Source organism: Giraffa tippelskirchi, chromosome 5 (assembly GCF_054371585.1).
Source record: "Giraffa tippelskirchi isolate mGirTip1 chromosome 5, T2T-mGirTip1v1.2.pri, whole genome shotgun sequence".
Classification (NCBI taxonomy): domain Eukaryota; kingdom Metazoa; phylum Chordata; class Mammalia; order Artiodactyla; family Giraffidae; genus Giraffa; species Giraffa tippelskirchi.
In genome coordinates, this window is record NC_137279.1 from 16,804,642 (window position 1) to 16,822,416 (window position 17,775).

A 17,775-nucleotide genomic window follows, 5' to 3' on the forward strand; every position below is an offset into this window, starting at 1 on the left:
TCCTTCTCCCCACCCCTCCTTAGATCCCTGGTGAGTTTCTATTTCCCATTAATCAATTTCCCCAGAATTGTATTCCCAGAATGGACCTAACTCGGGGAAAAAGAACCAAAGGTTGGATTCGCATAAAAATATGTGCTTTTCATTAGATTGTCGGCAGCACAAGTTGTAACCTGCCCAACTTCAACACTTGGAATAGAAGCATAACTCATAGTCTGAGAAACACAATCAATGCTATATTCCTACTATGTCCCTGACTGCTCAAGATCTCTGGCACCCTACTGATTCATCAGACCCAAAATAAATGCTACAGTCTGGCATCCAAGGTCTTCTATTATCTGTCTCCAGGTCTCTCTAGTCAAACCTGGCTATTCCTCCAAAGCTCCCTAGCTTGGCAGGCAGTCCCCTCCCCTGCCCAACTCTTCCCCTTTGGGTGCCCTGGCTCATGCCTGAAATGCCTTCTCACCTCTATCCTCCCCTCTAACTCCATCATTTCTTTTAAGACTACAAGGCTCCAGGAAGCTTTTCCTGACCAGCCTCTATGTCTGCATTTCTTTTCATTAGCTCTTATTCAGTAAACTGTTACTGAGACTAAGCTCACTCTGCTCGCTGCACAACAGGCCAGTAAGTCTACAGACAAGGTGTTGACGCAAGGAATATGACTTTATTTGGAAAGCTGGCAGATAAGAAGGTGGTGGACTAATGTCTCAAAATAACCATCTTGTTGGGGTCTGGATGCCAGGTTCTTTTATAGAACAGGGAGGGGGAGGGGAGGAAGTAAAATTAAAAAAGCCATTAACCTTACAAATATCTCCTAGAATGGCCAGTCTCAGAGAGGGAATGTGTTAATTTCTTCCTTCCTATAGTCCCTTCCACAGGTGTACAGGGTTCTGAATAAAGGCATTTTAGTTTAACAATTAAGTAGAGGGGCAGGGTTCCCTGAAGCAGGACATTACATATGATTATAATAACAAAAGCAATGAGAAGGAAAGATTAAAGTCAAAGAAACAGATCCAACACATAGTCAAAATTGGCTCTTCCTATAACAAACCAACAAATACTGAGCACCTCCATTAAATCATCATGCCCTTCTTTGCCCAACATTTTTTAAAGCCTTTTTTGTGTGCCAGGCACTGGGATAAGTATGTTGCAAATCATCCTCTTGCTCTTCTCTCCTTTATAGGAAACTTCCTCAAAGAAGTTGTTTATACTCGTGTCTCAACTCCTGTCCTCTCATGCTCTTTTGAACTAACTTCAAACAGATTCTTGCCCCCACCTCTCCACTGAAATTGTTCTTTTCAAGGTCACTAATGATTTCTATGCTGCTAAATCCAATGGTCACTTTCCAGTCCTCTTCTTTGTTGACCTTTCAACAGGGTTTGATACAAGCATCTGACTCTATGATGTCCTCTTATAAAGAGTAAGTTTTACTTAAGAGAAGTTCGATAATATTCCAAAAAATATCTATTTCATCCTTTTTGACTTTATGAAATAAAGGCTGAATACACACACACATTTACAATTACTATAATTGTTTTAGCTGCAACTGTAATCTGATATAAGGATGGCTACTCAAATAATGGATCTTGCTGCTAACAATGTATTTTTTCCCCAAATAGTAACTTTTGATAAAATTTTGCACAAAGCAAAGTACAATGTTCCTTTGATTTAAATGATTAAATATTAAGTGTATATTGTCATCCAAAAAGAATATTTTGTAAAGCAGAAATAGAGTCTAGTTTCAAATAATTCAAATAATTATAATTTTTCACTTAAGTGGATGCCTGACAAGACAGTAACAGTTGTGTGGGACCTGAGATCATTCTCTTTATGTGATATTGGTCCACACACATCAGGATATCGAATAGTCCTTGATTCTGCTTATGAAAAGCCAGTAGCACCCTCAGTCATTAAAAAGAACCAAAAGTGCCCCATAATATTTCTACAATGCTCCTTTGGGAGTGACACCACGTGGGAGAATTCTCTGTGGTCTTCTGGATGTCTGAACAGCTCATGAGCAGAGATGAGGACTGTCTTTTCAAGGACATTGGTGTAGCAAACAGCTTTGGAACATACAGATAGGGTCTGTCTCCGAGAAGAGGATAGGCACGCTTATTGCTTATTACAAAAGCTTCAGGCTTCCTTAGTCTGGGGTTGTTTTCCTGTCATGCAACCCACTGTGTGTGTGCAGGTCCCTCTGGCCCTATCCACACTGCCTTAGGAAACTGAGATTCAGGGCACAGGGCAGGGAAAGGTGGGTACTCTGTCTACTGCTATTACTGAGAGTAATAAGGTCTTGTCTGTGACCCCAGGAACTCATGTCTTCTGTCAGCATCCATTAGGCTGTGGTAAGCTGACCTTAAAACTCAGATCCTTCACAGTTCCTGAGAATCACTTCACTGAAAATTAGTAGAATTATATGCTAGCTCGCACTCCTGTATTCTAGTCCTGACTTCTCCCTGAGCTCCCGATACTTATAACCAATTGCCATCAATACTTGATTGAAGAAGGAAATGGCAACCCACTCCAGTATTCTTCCCTGGAGAATTCCATGGACAGAGGAGCCTGGAGGGCTGAAGTCCATGGGGTCACAAAGAGTGGGACATGACTGAGCACGATATCAATACATCAACATCCAACAAGCATCTCAAATTTAAAGTGTCCCCAAATAAACTCCTTGTCTTTCCCCCAAATCCTTTTTCCCGAAGCCTCTGTATCACAATAGAATGCAAATTCATCTCTCCAGTTCCTCAGGCTAAAAACTTCTGGTGCTGTTTTTTTTTTCTTTTAAATGCTTTTCTTTCTGTTATATTACACATCTAATCAATCTCTTAATCCTCTTGACGCTACCTTCAAATATCATACAAGCTCTGACCACTTCTCACCATCTTCACCTCTCTCATCCTGGTCCACACCACTATCAATTCTCACCTGGATAACTATTATCTTCTTAACTGGTCCCTTCCCCAGCAGAGACATTACTTTGCCAACAAAGGTCCATCTAGTCAAAGCTACAGTTATTCCAGTAGTCATATATGGATGTGAGAGTTGGGCTATAAAGAAAGCTGAGTGGCGAAGAATTGATGCTTTTGAACTATGGTGTTGAGAGTCCCTTGAGAGTCCTTTGGACTGCAAGGAGATCCAACTAGTCCATCCTAAAGGAAATCAGTCCTGAATATTCATTGGAAGGACTGATGTTGAGCTGAAACTCCAATACTTTGGCCACCTGATGTGAAGAGCTGACTCATTTGAAAAGACCCTGATGCTGGGAAAGATTGAAGGTGGGAGGAGATGGGGACGACAGAGGATGAGATGGTTGGATGGCATCACTGACTCAATGGACATGAGTTTGAGTAAACTCCGGGAGTTGGTGATGGACAGGGAGGCCTGGCGTGCTTCAGTCCATGGGGTTGCAGAGAGTTGGACACAACTGAGTAACTGAACTGAACCAGATATCTGAAGGACTCACTAGCTCACATCACTTCTTTTACATCTCTGCTCAAATGTCACCATTATCACATAGGTCTTCACTGATGACCCTAATCAAAACAGCAACCTCTCACAGGCCTGGTGAATCCTATTCCCTTTCTCTGCTTTATTTCTCTCTCTAGACTTTACCAGCGTCCAATATATACATACATTGCTTGTTTATCTTTTATTATCTATCTCCTCCCATTAAAATGTAATTATGTGTTGAATGAGTGAATCAATGTAATCTTCACAACACACCTCTATAATTGCAGAAGTAAAATTTGAATTAGTTGCTAGAACTGAACTGCTCATACCATGTGTGGAGGGAGAGGATAAAATGCCATGGAACAACTAACAAATATGGGAAATGGCATGATAGAGTTCCAAATGAGGTCTATTACTCTTGAGACAAGTCCAGATGACCAGCTCTGCTAGGAACACAATGGCTGATGGATTCTAAAGCTCCTTTCTGGAAAAGTCTTTAACGAGAAGACGGGGGAAACAGTGAAGAGAATGTCTTTGAAAGAAGTGATGATGTAGATGTGACAATACGCTTAGAAAAGATACTCATGATATCTTAGAGTTTGTAACAAGATGGGAATAGTTCTAACCTGGACACGGGGGCCCTTTGATGAAAGGAGGGAACTGCTTCTGCTGGGGACTGCCTGTGGCAATCCCACACCTCCTTATTTAAAATCAGTATACACCTGCAGATCCCTCCCTTTTTTGCCCTCAAATTCCATGTCCCAGTAGAAATTCCTGGGAATCTGTTTTTCACCAGCTTAGGGCCTAGAATGAAGGGGAGAAACAGAAACAGCACAAGGGACACTAATTACCATTATTCAAGCATTTACAATGATTTACACCCTCGCCTATTACAAGCCATTTAATCTATTTTTTAAAAAGACATTTATTGACTTATTTAGCTACACTGGGACTTAGTTGCAGCATGTGGGATCTTTAGTTGTAGCATGTGGGACCTAGTTCACTGCGCAGGAATTGAACCTGGGCCCCCTGCATAGGGAGCACAGAGTCTTAGCCACTGGACCACCAGGGAATTCCCACAAGCCCTTTAATCTTTACAATTATTTCGAGAAGTATACAGAACTAGCCCCATGGGGAAACTGAGCTCAAATTATTCAGATTTCCCCATGAAAACATAGCTAGAAGAAACAGGGTAGGTACTACTTGCTGTTTCCAGAACACTCCCTGGACTGCCCTGTCAGTGCTCATCCTGCGCACTCCACCGGAAAGACCACTGCTCATTTCTACTGGTCCAGACCCCACTAGTCCTAAAAGGATAGCTCCCATCTACAACCTGCTCACAGTAGCTCTTGCTTCTTTCTAAGGTGGAAACAGTTGCTTCTTCCTCAATCAGATGGAACGTTGTACCTTTTTTCTGGCATGTCACAATCCCCCCTGTAATGTGGCCATTTGTGTAAATCTTATTTCCTCTGCTAGAACAAAAGAATCCCTGTGGGCTGTGACAGTGTCTTATTCATCTTGGTACTACTCACGACATGTAATAAAAGCATTAGAGCAAATTTCTTGCTCATAGTAGGTATTCAACACATGTTTGTTGAATGAGGAATACAGAGGCATTGCAAAAGGTGAAATCTCAGGTATGCTGGTACCAGAATTCCTTGTATTCAGCTCAAATGAACAAGATCTGAGGGCTTGCTGTCATCAAAAGCAAACGCTGGCCCATTTCCAGAGGGCATCTACCCCTTCCTGGCTTCTGCTTCAAAGTTTCCCCTAAGCCCCAGTCGCAGCCCTCTTGATCTTTCCCTGTTTGCTCATTAATGTTAATTTGGGACATGAAAAGATCCAGGTCTGAATATTTCATTCAGGCTAGGTCTTCTTTATCCAGCAACTGAAGACAAAACATACAGAGAGGGCAGAGGTTATCAGGTTGAGGCCAGTGCATGTAGCACTTGCTTAAACCCTGGCCCCTCTGTTCACGGATATACATCTTCAGTCAGCTTTGAGACGCTAAGAAGATCAGGAGAAGTAGATTATACCTCTTCATAGAGATGTCATGAGTCTTCAAGAAGTTCCACAGCTCTCCTTCAGGGAGGGATTCAGAAAATGTCAATTTGTGTGAAAATAGCTTTGTTTTGAGTCCTGGCTATGGACTAAGATCATTCTTAAGAATATCAGTTACTGGGACTTACCTGGTGGTCCAGCAGTTTAGACTCCAAGCTTCCATTGCAGGGGGCACAGGTTTGATCCCTATCCCGGGAACTAAGGCCCCACATGTTGCATAGTGAGGCCAAAAAATATATATATCATTTATCATTTTCTGAGTTCTTACTATATGCTAAGTATTGTGCTGAATGTTTTCACATGGATTACCTCTTTTAATCCTCACAGTAATCCTCAGGGAGATACTATAATTGACATTATTTCGTATGAGGAAAGCATGGCCTAGAGAAGTTAACTAACTGGACTGATATCTTATAACTATTGGACAACAGAGTAGGTAACAAAGCTGAGATTCCAACCACAGCAGAGCAGGCCCAGGGTCTGGACTACTACCCACTTCATCTTATTGTTTCTTAGGATGTCTCAAAATGTTTTCTTAGCAGACAAAAAAGATACTAACCAAAAATGGCTACCCTAGATGCTACTGCTCTGAATGAAGTACCGGTGGGATAAGGCCCTGGTTTTTATTAAATTCCATATATAAAAATTCATTTATTTGAGGAATGAAAGGACAGAAGTTGTCACACAAACAATTGGTGCCATGAGAACACAAGGACAACTCTGCCTATCTGACATGCCTGTATGTCAATCATGTCCAGGTTCCAAGATTCAGCAGGACGGTTTGCAAAGTTTTACAAAGCTGGAGCCAGAGGAGTAAGCAAGGTTAGAGAATGTAGAAGCACAGTAAAGTGTTGCCAATAACAACACTTATTGTTAATAAGTGTTGCTTAATAACAACAAATAGTGTTGTTCTAGTAAATGTAAGTTACTCAGTCCTATGGAAATCTTCTTAAAGGAGGAACAGAAGTTAGGATGAAAATAAGAAATAAGACAAGCATAAGATAAAATTCTAAAAATAAGTCCAACTATATCAATGATCACAATAAATGTATCTTAAATTCCTCTGCCAAAGTAACAGATTTTCAGAACAAGTTAAAATACAAAGTTAAGCAACATGGTGATTACAAGACATATGCTTAAAAAACTGGGCACAAAGGTTGAAAACATAGGCATTAAAGTAGATTAGAAAAATAATTAAAGAAAGTAGATGTTATAATACTAACATCAGACAAAACAAAACTAAAGATGAAAATCACTAACAATTAAAAGGGACAAATATATTTTCTCTTTTCTATTCAATTCACAAAGAAGATAAAACAATTATCAATTTTAATGTATTAATATTAACATTGTGGCATCTATATGCATAAAATAAAAATTGATAGAAATAAAAATGAACAAATCTGGAGTCATAGTCAAAGAATACAACATGCTCATCTCAGAAATCATCATATATATATCATATAAAAATTAACAGGAATATAGAATATTTCAATACTTCCCATGGAACATTTATGAAAGAAAAGCAACATATTTTTAAGAAGCAGAAATAACATCACATAAAAAGATAACAAAAGAAAAAAGAAACAATTTTTTTGGAAATTAAAATATGGCCTTATAGATAACTTTTAGGTTCAAGAAAAAATTAAATTAAAATATAAATGAAAAATTATTCAGAAGTGAATGACAATGAAAGCACTCCATGTATCAAAGCCCATGGGATGCAGCCAGAGTGGATTCAGATAAAGAAGGAAGTTTCCTTGAGAATTCCCTGGCAGTCCAGTGATTAGGGCTCAATGCTTTCACTGCTGAGGACCTGGGTTCAATCCCTGGGTGGGGAACTAAGATCCCACAAGCTGTGCAGTGTGGCCAAAAAGAAAAAAAAAATGTCTCTTTGACATTTCCTGAGCTTTCAGTCTCTTTACACTAGAGCTGCACCATCCAATACAATGTCCACTATCCACATCTGACTAGTTAAATTTAGACTCATTACAATTAAAAATTCAGTTTCCAAGGTTCCCTGGTGGCTCAGTTGTAAAGAATCTGCCTGCCAATGCAGGAGACATGGGTTCAATACCTGATCCAGGAAGACCTTACATGCCATAGAGCAACTAAGCCCATGTGCCACAACTTTTGAGCCTGTACTCTAGAGCCTGGGAACCATAACTACTGAGCCCATGTGCCACAACTATGGAAGCCCATGTGCCCCAGAGCCCATGCTCTACAACAAGGGAAACCACCAGTGAGAAGCCCACGCATACCAACTAGAGAGTAGCCCCAGCTCACCCCAACTAGACAAAAGCCCACACAGCAACAAAGACCCAGAACAGCCAAAAATAAATAAACCATTAATTAAAAATTTTAAAATTCAGTTCCCTAGTAGTACTGGCCACATTTCAAGTACCCAATAGCCATAAGTGGTTAGAAGTTATCATACTGGACAGTATAGATTATGGAAAATTCCCATCTTAGCAGAATGTTCTATTGGGCACTGCTTCTCTAGAGTTTGCCAGGGCAGTTCCAATATGTCAGCTTAGCTTGACTGTAGGCCACCATTGAGCCCAGGTTTCAATTGGCCAACCTGGCCAAATATTTATACTGTTTCCAGATGCTCAAGGCACATATTGAACCTAGAATCTCAGGAAAGTAAACTCACATTGACAAATGTGGCTCCATCAATTCTTCAGTTTCACTTTACATGTCATACACCTTTAGAATTCATCCACATCCACATTCCCCACACTCTGGCCAGGGCTGACTGGTGAGCTTTTATGATCCTTTTGGTATTGATTGGTACTGATTTGGTATTGATTTCCTCTCTCACCCCAGACCAGGTCTTGTACATTCTTGTCTGGCCTGTATTAGGATCTACTCTTGTTATGGACACAGAGGTAATAAGAGTGGTGGGAGTAGGTCCTACAAAGGCTGGCATCCATTGATGATGGATCCCTCCAGGATACAGCCATTGAAAGTTATCTGTGCAGAGGAAGACCTTTTGTCTCAGGTGGGAATAGGGCTTTCCTCCATCAGAAAGAGAGGTCCTATGGAATTTGGGAGTTCAAATTTCTCAGCTTCACTTGCTTTCCCCATCTCAAATCTCAGGGTCCTATTCCTTCCCCCATGGGTGATCTCATCTTATCATTAGAGACTGGTGGTGTTTAGTCACTCAGTCATGTCTGACTCTTTGCAGCCCCATGGACTGTAGCCCACCGGGCTCTTCTGTCCATGGATACTCCTCTGTCCATGGATTCTTGTCCAGGCAAGAATACTGGAGTGAGTTGCCATTTCCTACTCCAGGGGATCTTCCTGATATGGGGGTCAAACCTGGGTATCCTGCATTGGCAGGTGGATTCTTTACACTGAGCCATCTGGGGAAACCCCCAGAGACTGGCAGGGCAGGCATTTAATTGCCCCTGCTCCTCTACGACCCAGCCAGTACAGCACTGGGTTCTTAGCCATATTGGCCCTGCAATGATAAGAAATGAAGAATTCTTCTAAAGTTGGTATCAAGACTTTTGAAAGAACTTGACACTAAAACCTTCCCTGAGCTTCTGATAGTTTTCTAAGACATACTGACCAGTGATTCTGACTAACCTTGACCCTCCCCCAGGGACACTCCTGTCATGTCAATGAACTATTCTAACCTGCACTCTATGCATCACTCAGCATAACATTTTTTAATTAATGTGTAAGTTATGTATTTCCTATGCATATCTGAGCCTACTACACTTTTAACTATATTGGAAGCTTTCTGAGGTCAAGATTTAGTAAATCCATATTTGCTGAACTTCTGAAGGCATTCAGGCTCATTCAGGTATTTCATGCCAGACAAATGGCAGTGTCTGTGCCTGGGGCCCCTTGAGAACATGGGGTGGTGGCTGGGGGAGGCAGGTCTGAAGTTGAATCTTGCCATGGAACAGCCAGACCATGAAGGACTTCCGTGGGCTCCTGTGGTCAACCTGATTTTCCTCATGAAACTTTTTCCAGGTACTCGGTGTCCACAGACCCTGGAGCTGTCTGCCAGCTCTGCTAATCATTCACTACCTTTGACTTCCTTCTTGGCTACTCATGGGCCCTGTCTGGTTTGGGGTGGGAGATTCCTATCTTCAAAGTCTTTATCAGGATGTTCATGTTTTAATGAACATCATGCAGCTTTGGTGCCTGGCCAAGGTGGGGGCCTGAGAAACCTGGACGGGACCTGAAGTGGGGCTCCTTGTCCTCATACGTGCCACTTTCAACCTCACATTGCTGCTGGGCCAGTGCTACTGTTCTCTCTCATCCTCTGGCCGCTGACTCACAGCTGCCAGAAATGGCCAAGAGGTGGAGATAAATATGGTGGTCAGGAGATGAGTGGTATCTGCTTGTCCCTCAGTGTCCACTATGCCACTTAGAGCTACAGCTCTGATGTGCTGGAGATCTCATTATGAGTGATCTAAAATAGTTTTTTTGACATCTGCAGTCCCAAATAGGTAGAATGGGACTACTCAGAAATGTGCCCTGGCTCTTTGCTAATGGCAAATACTTGGTGGAGCAATGGTCTTTGCTGCACAGAAGGCCACTTCTGCTCAGAGCAGCTGAACAACTCCCTAGAGCAAAGGCAAGAACCAAAGAGGGTACCAGAGATTTCTCCCCCCTGGTTCACTCATCACAGTGTCAAGTGCATGTCACGGTACCTCCTCCGCCTGAGAGTTCAGCTCTTCGAAGTTGTCTGAGTGTTTTGACCATGAGCTAAGAAGGAAAAATTGTGGGATAACAAAATCACTTCCTCCTAGGCAACAACTGAATGTTTCCCTCCCTCTTTCTCTCTCTTTCCCTCCCTTTTCTCTTCCATTTCCTTCCCTCCCCTTCCCTTCCCTGCATCCTTCCTCCCCTCCTTAAATAACACAGATGACAAAGCTCTTTCCTTTTTCTAAAGAGAAACCAAAGCTCTGCTATTTAGGGGGAAAATAAGACTGGATTCCTGATCTATTTCCTGTCATTCACCCCCCACCCCCATTTCACCATACTGCCTTCTTAAAAGCTAGGATTCTATAGTAAAATATCAACAGTGGTTATCATTAGGTTTGGAATTGCTTACTTTTTCTCTCATTTTTGCTTATTGATTTTTTACAATTTTCCTATAAAGACTACATATAAGTTTTCCATTAGTTCAGGTAAACTAGCTGCTATAACAAACAATGTGAAAATTTTCCACTTCTTAATCAAAAAAAGGTTTATTCCTTGAACACATGTAGTCTAAAATGAGTGTTCCTGAACAATGTACAGGCCTGCTAAAAGGAGTATCCCAGGAAACCTGTTCCTTTCATCGTGTGGCTCCTCCAACCTCAACAACATAAGACTTTCAAATAAGCTGTGATATTCTGTATAAATCCAGAGGAAAGGAAAATAGCATGGAAGAGTATGTTAGAAAGGATTTTATGGATGTGACCAGAAAGTAATATATCTCATTTCCATTCAAACTCCATTGGCCCAACTGCAAGGCTGCATCCACCTACAAGACAGGTGAAAAATGTAGTTTATCAGCAAAGGAAAAGGAAATGAATGTGATGAATTGTTAGCCAATCTATGCCACACTTGTGTAAGAAAAAGAAAAGAGTTTGAAGCTAAAATGGAATAAGGAAGGTAAGCACTTCATAAAGCAATCTTAAACTCTCCCGCAGCATTTTCACACTCCCCCTTACAAGAAGACTCTTACCTTGAACATAATTCTATGTGATTTCACACTCAAATCACACTCAAAGTGGGATTTGAGTGTGAAAATTTCTTAACTCTCCCCCAGTTAAGAAATGACCTTCATCCTCAAGAGCACGGACAGATTGGACTTTCTGATATTAAAGAGATGCAGGAAAGGGAGAAGCTGAAAGATGAGACTGAGGGCTCTCAGGCAGTGCTGTGACCTGGGTGTAAAATCTCCTCTCCACTAGGTGTGCTATTAGATATGAGTGCTGCCTCTCTGCCCACAGCATTGCTTATACAGTAAGGACAGATGATTGATTATGCAGAAGACTGTTTGATGTGTAAAATCTCCTCCTCTCCACTAGGTGTGCTATCAGATATGAGTGCTGCCTCTCTGCCCACAGCATTGCTTAAACAGTAAGGACAGATGATTGATTATGCAGAAGACTGTTTGATGTGTAAAATCTCCTCCTCTCCACTAGGTGTGCTATCAGATATGAGTGCTGCCTCTCTGCCCACAGCATTGCTTATACAGTAAGGACAGATGATTGATTATGCAGAAGGCTGTTTGATGTCAGCATCATTCACATTGAATGATGGACTTCTCCTCCTCTCAGAACACCTATTCCTCCCAGAGAAACTCCTGTTCCATGTACCTCTTACAACAAGCCAGAACCTTTGGTGTGCCCAGGGCGTGCCTCACATTCCCTGTACCTTGATCTTCACCATCCCCCTTACAAGAAGACCCTTACCTTGAACACAATTCTACAAATGCAGCTGAATATCACCTAGTGCTTAGAACTCTTTCTACCTATATATGTATTAGACACACAGCAGATGAGAATAAGGTTGATGAGCTAATTCATATTAAATACAGGTTGTTCACTGAATCTACTTGTCTCAACATATTTGCATGTTAATAAGAAATAATACTCTGACATCCAAAATTAATCTCAAAAGGTACTTTTTCAGGTTCACCTATTGTCCAGTGGATATTTAGGGGTAAGTGAAGGGCTTTCTTGGTGGTCCCCTAAATCTGTCTTTTACAGAAAAATGAAGAGGCTGGATAGATACTCAATATGTATAATGTGAGCACACTCCCAAATGTTTATAAAGTTTAATGTTTTCAATATGATCAGAGAATAAGTAAGGGATCTTAAATGATGTGCATATGTTTTAGTATAACCCAGGCTTTTTCTTGATAATCTCTGTGTTAATATTCCTGTCTACTGCTCCTCTAAGTACTGGACAGTAGCAGAAGAAAGCAAGCCATGGGAGAGAAAGACAAGTGCAACCAGAAACATCTCAAAGGCCCAAACAGACCTCAGGAGAGCATATATTCTCACAGGTGCACACTGGGAAATATTTATCTTCATCCTTTGGCAGAAGTCAATTAGTTCTACTAAGAACTAATCTACTAGAGTGGAATGGAACAGTGAGAACCAGCTCACTAAAAGTATAGACTCCTGTTGAGAACTTTTCATTCTGTCTGGGAGCAGTGACCAGAGGGATATGATAAAAGTAGGTGGAAGTTAGTTTTATATATATATATATATATATATATATATATATATATATATATAAATCCCCAAACTTGAAGAGCCCTCAAGGGAGAGGGCAGAAGGAGGAGAGGGTGTCAGAGGATGAGATGGCTGGATGGCATCACTCATGCAATGGACATGACCTTGGGCAAACTTCAGGGAATGGTGAGGGACAGGGAGGCCTGGCATGCTGCAGTCCATGGGGTTGCAAAGATTTGGACACAACTGGGTGACTGAACAACAATAGCAAGAGAGAGGAGAGTAGACAGCCTGAGTTTTGCTCTTCTCTCCTTTGTCAGACAGATACATTGTGCTTTGTCCTGTGTCTCTGGTGAGGTTTTGCCTCAACAACTAAAAGGAATTATCATATAATGTAAGTAGAAATATGAATTGGTCCACATTTTCTTAAAGTCAGTTTGACAGACACTTGGTGTGCTAGAATTTAAAGTGCATATATCTTCCAAGCAAACTTTTCCACTTCCTGCTACCTGCAGTGGACATTTGTCATGTGAACCTAACAACATCTTTGAAATAGCCTCCCAATATTTTGATATTTCCATTTTGTCAGGCCTGCCTTCCTGATAAGATATCTGCTTTTAACCCCTCACCTCCTTTGTAGTCAGCTAGGGTCCAGGTTTTAGAAAAGCCAGTGGAACCAGAGATCAAATTGCCAACATCTGCTGGATCATCGAAAAAGCAAGAGAGTTCCAGAAAAACATCTATTTCTGCTTTATTGACTATGCCAAAGGCTTTGACTGTGTGGATCACAATAAACTGGAAAATTCTGAAAGAGATGGCAATACCAGACCACCTGACCTACCTCTTGAGAAATCTATATGCAGGTCAAAAAGCAACAGTTAGAGCTGGACATGGAACAACAGACTGGTTCCAAATTGGAAAAGGAGTACGTCAAGGCTGTATATTGTCACCCTGCTTATTTAACTTATATGCAGAGTACATCATGAGAAATGCTGGGCTGTATGAAGCACAAGCTGGAATCAAGATTGCCAGGAAAGATATCAATAACCTCAGATATGCAGATGACATCACCCTTATGGCAGAAAGTGAAGAAGAACTAAAAAGCCTCTTGATGAAAGTGAAAGAGGAGAGTGAAAAATATGACTTAAAACTCAACATTCAGAAAACTAAAATCACGGCATCTGGTCCCATTGCTTCATGGCAAATAGATGGGGAAACAGTGGGAACAGTGGCAGACTTTTTTTTGAGGGGCTCCAAAATCACTGCAGATGGTGACTGCAGCCATGAAATTAAAAGACGCTTGCTCCTTGGAAAGAAAGCTATGACCAACCTAGATGGCATATTAAAAAGCAGAGACATTACTTTGCCAACAAAGGTACATCTAGTCAAGGCTATGGTTTTCCAGTAGTCACGTATGGATGTGAGAGTTGGACTATAAAGAAAGCCGAGTGCTGGAGGATTGATGTTTTTGAACTGTGGTGTTGGAGGAGACTCTTGAGAGTCCCTTGGACTGCAAGGAGATCCGACCAGTCCATCCTAAAGGAGATCAGTCCTGGGTGTTCATTGGAAGGACTGATGTTGAAGCTGAAACTCCAATACTTTGGCCACCTGATGCAAAGAGCTAACTCATTTGAAAAGACCCTGATGCTGGGAAAGATTGAAGGTGGGAGGAGAAGGGGACGACAGAGGATGAGATGGTTGGATGGCATCACCGACTCAACGGACATGAGTTTGGGTAAACTCCGGGAGTTGGTGATGGACAGGGAAGCCTGGCGTGCTGCAGTCCATGGGGTCACAGAGTCGGACATGACTGAGTGATTGAACTGAACTGAACTGAGGGTCCAGGTATGTGACCAATTAGACACACTTACTTAATACTTCAACTCAGAATGAGCAACGTAAGGAAACTGAATCCATATGAGGTCTCTGTTCTGTAACAAGAGTACTGGCAAAGATGGAAACCTCTGTCCATCACCAAACTGATTTGCCCTGTAGTTCCGAGGTCAGTGCCAGAGGCAACAACCTAAGCCCATCTGACGGTGAAATTCTGGGCACTAGTCCTTCAAACTTAACCTGGAGTCTTTTTCCAGCCTTCCTAATGATGCTATAATGAATTCCTTTCCTTTAAACTAGTCAGAATGGATTCTTGTTGTCTGTAGCTAAGAACTGTGATACAGTGTATATTCTAGAAATACTCACACATCTACACAAAAAGCATGTACAAGAACAGGTACTGAAGCACTGTGTCCATAGGTAACTTTAAATAATAAATGTTGACCAATAGAGGGATGGGTAAATAAATTATGGGGTACAATGCAGAAGTTAAAAGGAATAGGGGAGACCTGTGTCCTGACATGAAAAGATCTCCAAGATGAAGTGAAAAAAGTTAAATGCAGGAAATACAGGGCATATGATGCAGGTTTTGGAGACAGGTGTGTATTCTTGCTAACTTCAGAAAGTCTTAAAAGTTCTCCGTAACCAAGAATGGTTAGGACCATAGGGTAGTCAAGAGAAAAAACATCTTGATGGGTGTGACTTGTTTAACATACACTACAGCAGATTTTATCTCCATTTGAATAATGAACCAATTGGATTTTAACCTATAATTAGTGTGACTATATAATTTATCACTCAAACGTGGACACTTGAGAGAGAAAAGATACAAAATTAATTTTTCCACTGAAACAACAGGTAAAAACCAAACTACTCCAGACAAATCAGGATCTATGTTAGTCTACCATAATCTAAAAGAGGTGTGCCATATACTTTTAATTTTCCCCTTCAAATTCATTTTTCTCCTCTATCCTGCTTCCTCTCCCAGGAGACTGCCTTTGTATATTTCACATCACTGAGCTCACTTATCCTCTAACTTTTGGCCAATGACTAGCCCCAGTAGGAGGATGGAAATAAGATTGAGATCGGGGTATTAATCTCTTAGCTTCTATCTCTGGGGTCCCCTCAGGCTGGCCGTACCCCTCCACCACAACACAATCAGTATTAGTTTCCTAAGCTGCCATAACAAATGGCCACAAACTTGGTGGGTTAAAACAACAGGAACTTATGCTCTCAGAGTTACGGTTACCAGAAGTCCAACATCAAGATGCAGTCAGCGCTGGTCCCGTTTGGAGCCTCTCAGAGAACGTCTGTCCCATGTTTCTGTCCTAATTTCTGACGGCTGCTGGAAATCCTCGGTGTTCTTTAGCTTGTAGATACATCACTCCACTGTCTGCCTCCACCTTCACGTTGCTCCTCTGTGTGCCTCTGTGTTTCAAACCTCCCTCTGCCTTTCGCTTATAAGCTCATCTGTCATTGGTTTAGAACCCACTCTAAATCCAGAATGCTCTTACCTCAAGATCTTTAACTATGTCTGCAAACACCTCTTTGCCAAATAAGGTCAAGTTCACAGGTTCTGGGGTTAGCACTTGAAAATATCTTCTTGGGGGCCATCATTCAACCCACGACGCTATCCTTGCACACACCAAGGAAGTTCTCTCATTTCATGTCCCTTGGGCCCGAGAGGTTGTAATAGCTCCAACAGTTACTCAGCTATCCTTTTTGGGCTTCCCTGGTGGCTCAGATGGTAAAGAATCTGCCTGCAATGCAGGAGATTGGGATTTGATCCCTGGGTTGGGAAGATCGCCTGGAGAAGGGCATGGCGCCCCTCTCCAGTATTCTTGCCTGGGGAATTCCATGGACAGAGGAGACCGGTGAGCTACAGTCCACAGGGTCGCAAAGAGTCAGACAGGACTGATCCGACTCTCACTTCACTTCACGTACCCTATGCACATCTCTAAGAGAAGTACGTTTATTAAACCTTCCTTTGGGATTTTCCTGGTGATTCAGCAGTTAAGAGGCTGTGCTTCCACTGCATCGGATGCAGGTTCCATCCCTACTCAGGGAGCTAAGATCCCACAGGCCACACAACTCAGCAACAGCAACAACAAAAAATTAAAGCCTTCCTTGAACTATCCCTGCTTGGGTGCCATCTATTTCCTGATGGCACTCTATCTGAAACACCAGTAAAGTAATTGCACTGGAGGCCAGAAGCCTCTAGAATTTACTCCCAGATATTTGAAACAATGAAAAGAGAAAAAGTTTTACAAATGAATTTCACAAAAGTAAACTTACAATGAAGGAGATTAATTTGTAATCTTGCAGGTAACACATTAAGCGGGTCATCCAAATTCAATCAAGAAGATCAAAGGATTAATTAATTCAATGAAAAAATCCTAAAACAGCTGCTATTTTCCAGGTACTAAAAGGTTCAGATGGTAAAGTACCTGCCTACAATGCAGGAGACTCAAGTTCAGTCGCTGGGTGGGGAAAATCCCCTGGTTGGACACAATTGAGTGACTAACACGACTACTACTATGAAGGTATTAGCAATATAATAATATAATAATGAGAAAGATACAAAGATGTGCACAATTATATTGCAACTTATAATAATGAACAAAAAGGAGGATTGGATGGTGTGGTAAGCAGAATTCTAGATGGCTCCCAAGATTCCTGTCCCTGGTATACATGTTCTGTATAATGTCCTCCCCTTAAGTGTGAGTGGGACTAGAGAATATAATGGAATATCACTTCCATGATACTAATCAGTTGAATTGTGAGTTAGTGAAAAGGAAGAGTGTCCTGAATAGGTCTGACTTAGTCAGGTGAGGTCATTACAAGGTGAATCATCAAGGAGATACATTCCCGTTGGCCTGGACAAAAGCAAGCTGTGAACTTCCAATGAGGGTCACATGGCAAGGAAGTGTGGGCAAACCTTTAGTCACTAACAGCCAGCAAGATATGGGAGCTTTAGTCCTAGAACAGCAAGGAGCTGAATTCTGCCAACAGCCAATGAGCTTGCAAGAGGATCCTGAGCCAGCTAACACCTTAATTTCAGCTTGAGGAGATTTTGAGCAAAGGACTCAACTAACCCATATTAGATTCCTGACCCATGGAAAATGTGAGATAATAAATCTGTGTTGGTTAAGCTTCTAATTATATGCTAATTTGTGGCACAGCAGTAAAAAACTAATTACTGGTAGCATTAGTTTCAGGTGAAGTGGGTTTT

General features: G+C 41.6%; 1 protein-coding gene across 1 annotated transcript in view; it reads right to left on the reverse strand.

Moving 5' to 3' along the window:
- Positions 1-17,775, reverse strand: part of RGSL1 (regulator of G protein signaling like 1) — a 126,647-nt gene that overhangs the window by 93,739 nt on the left and 15,133 nt on the right. The window lies entirely within an intron of this gene.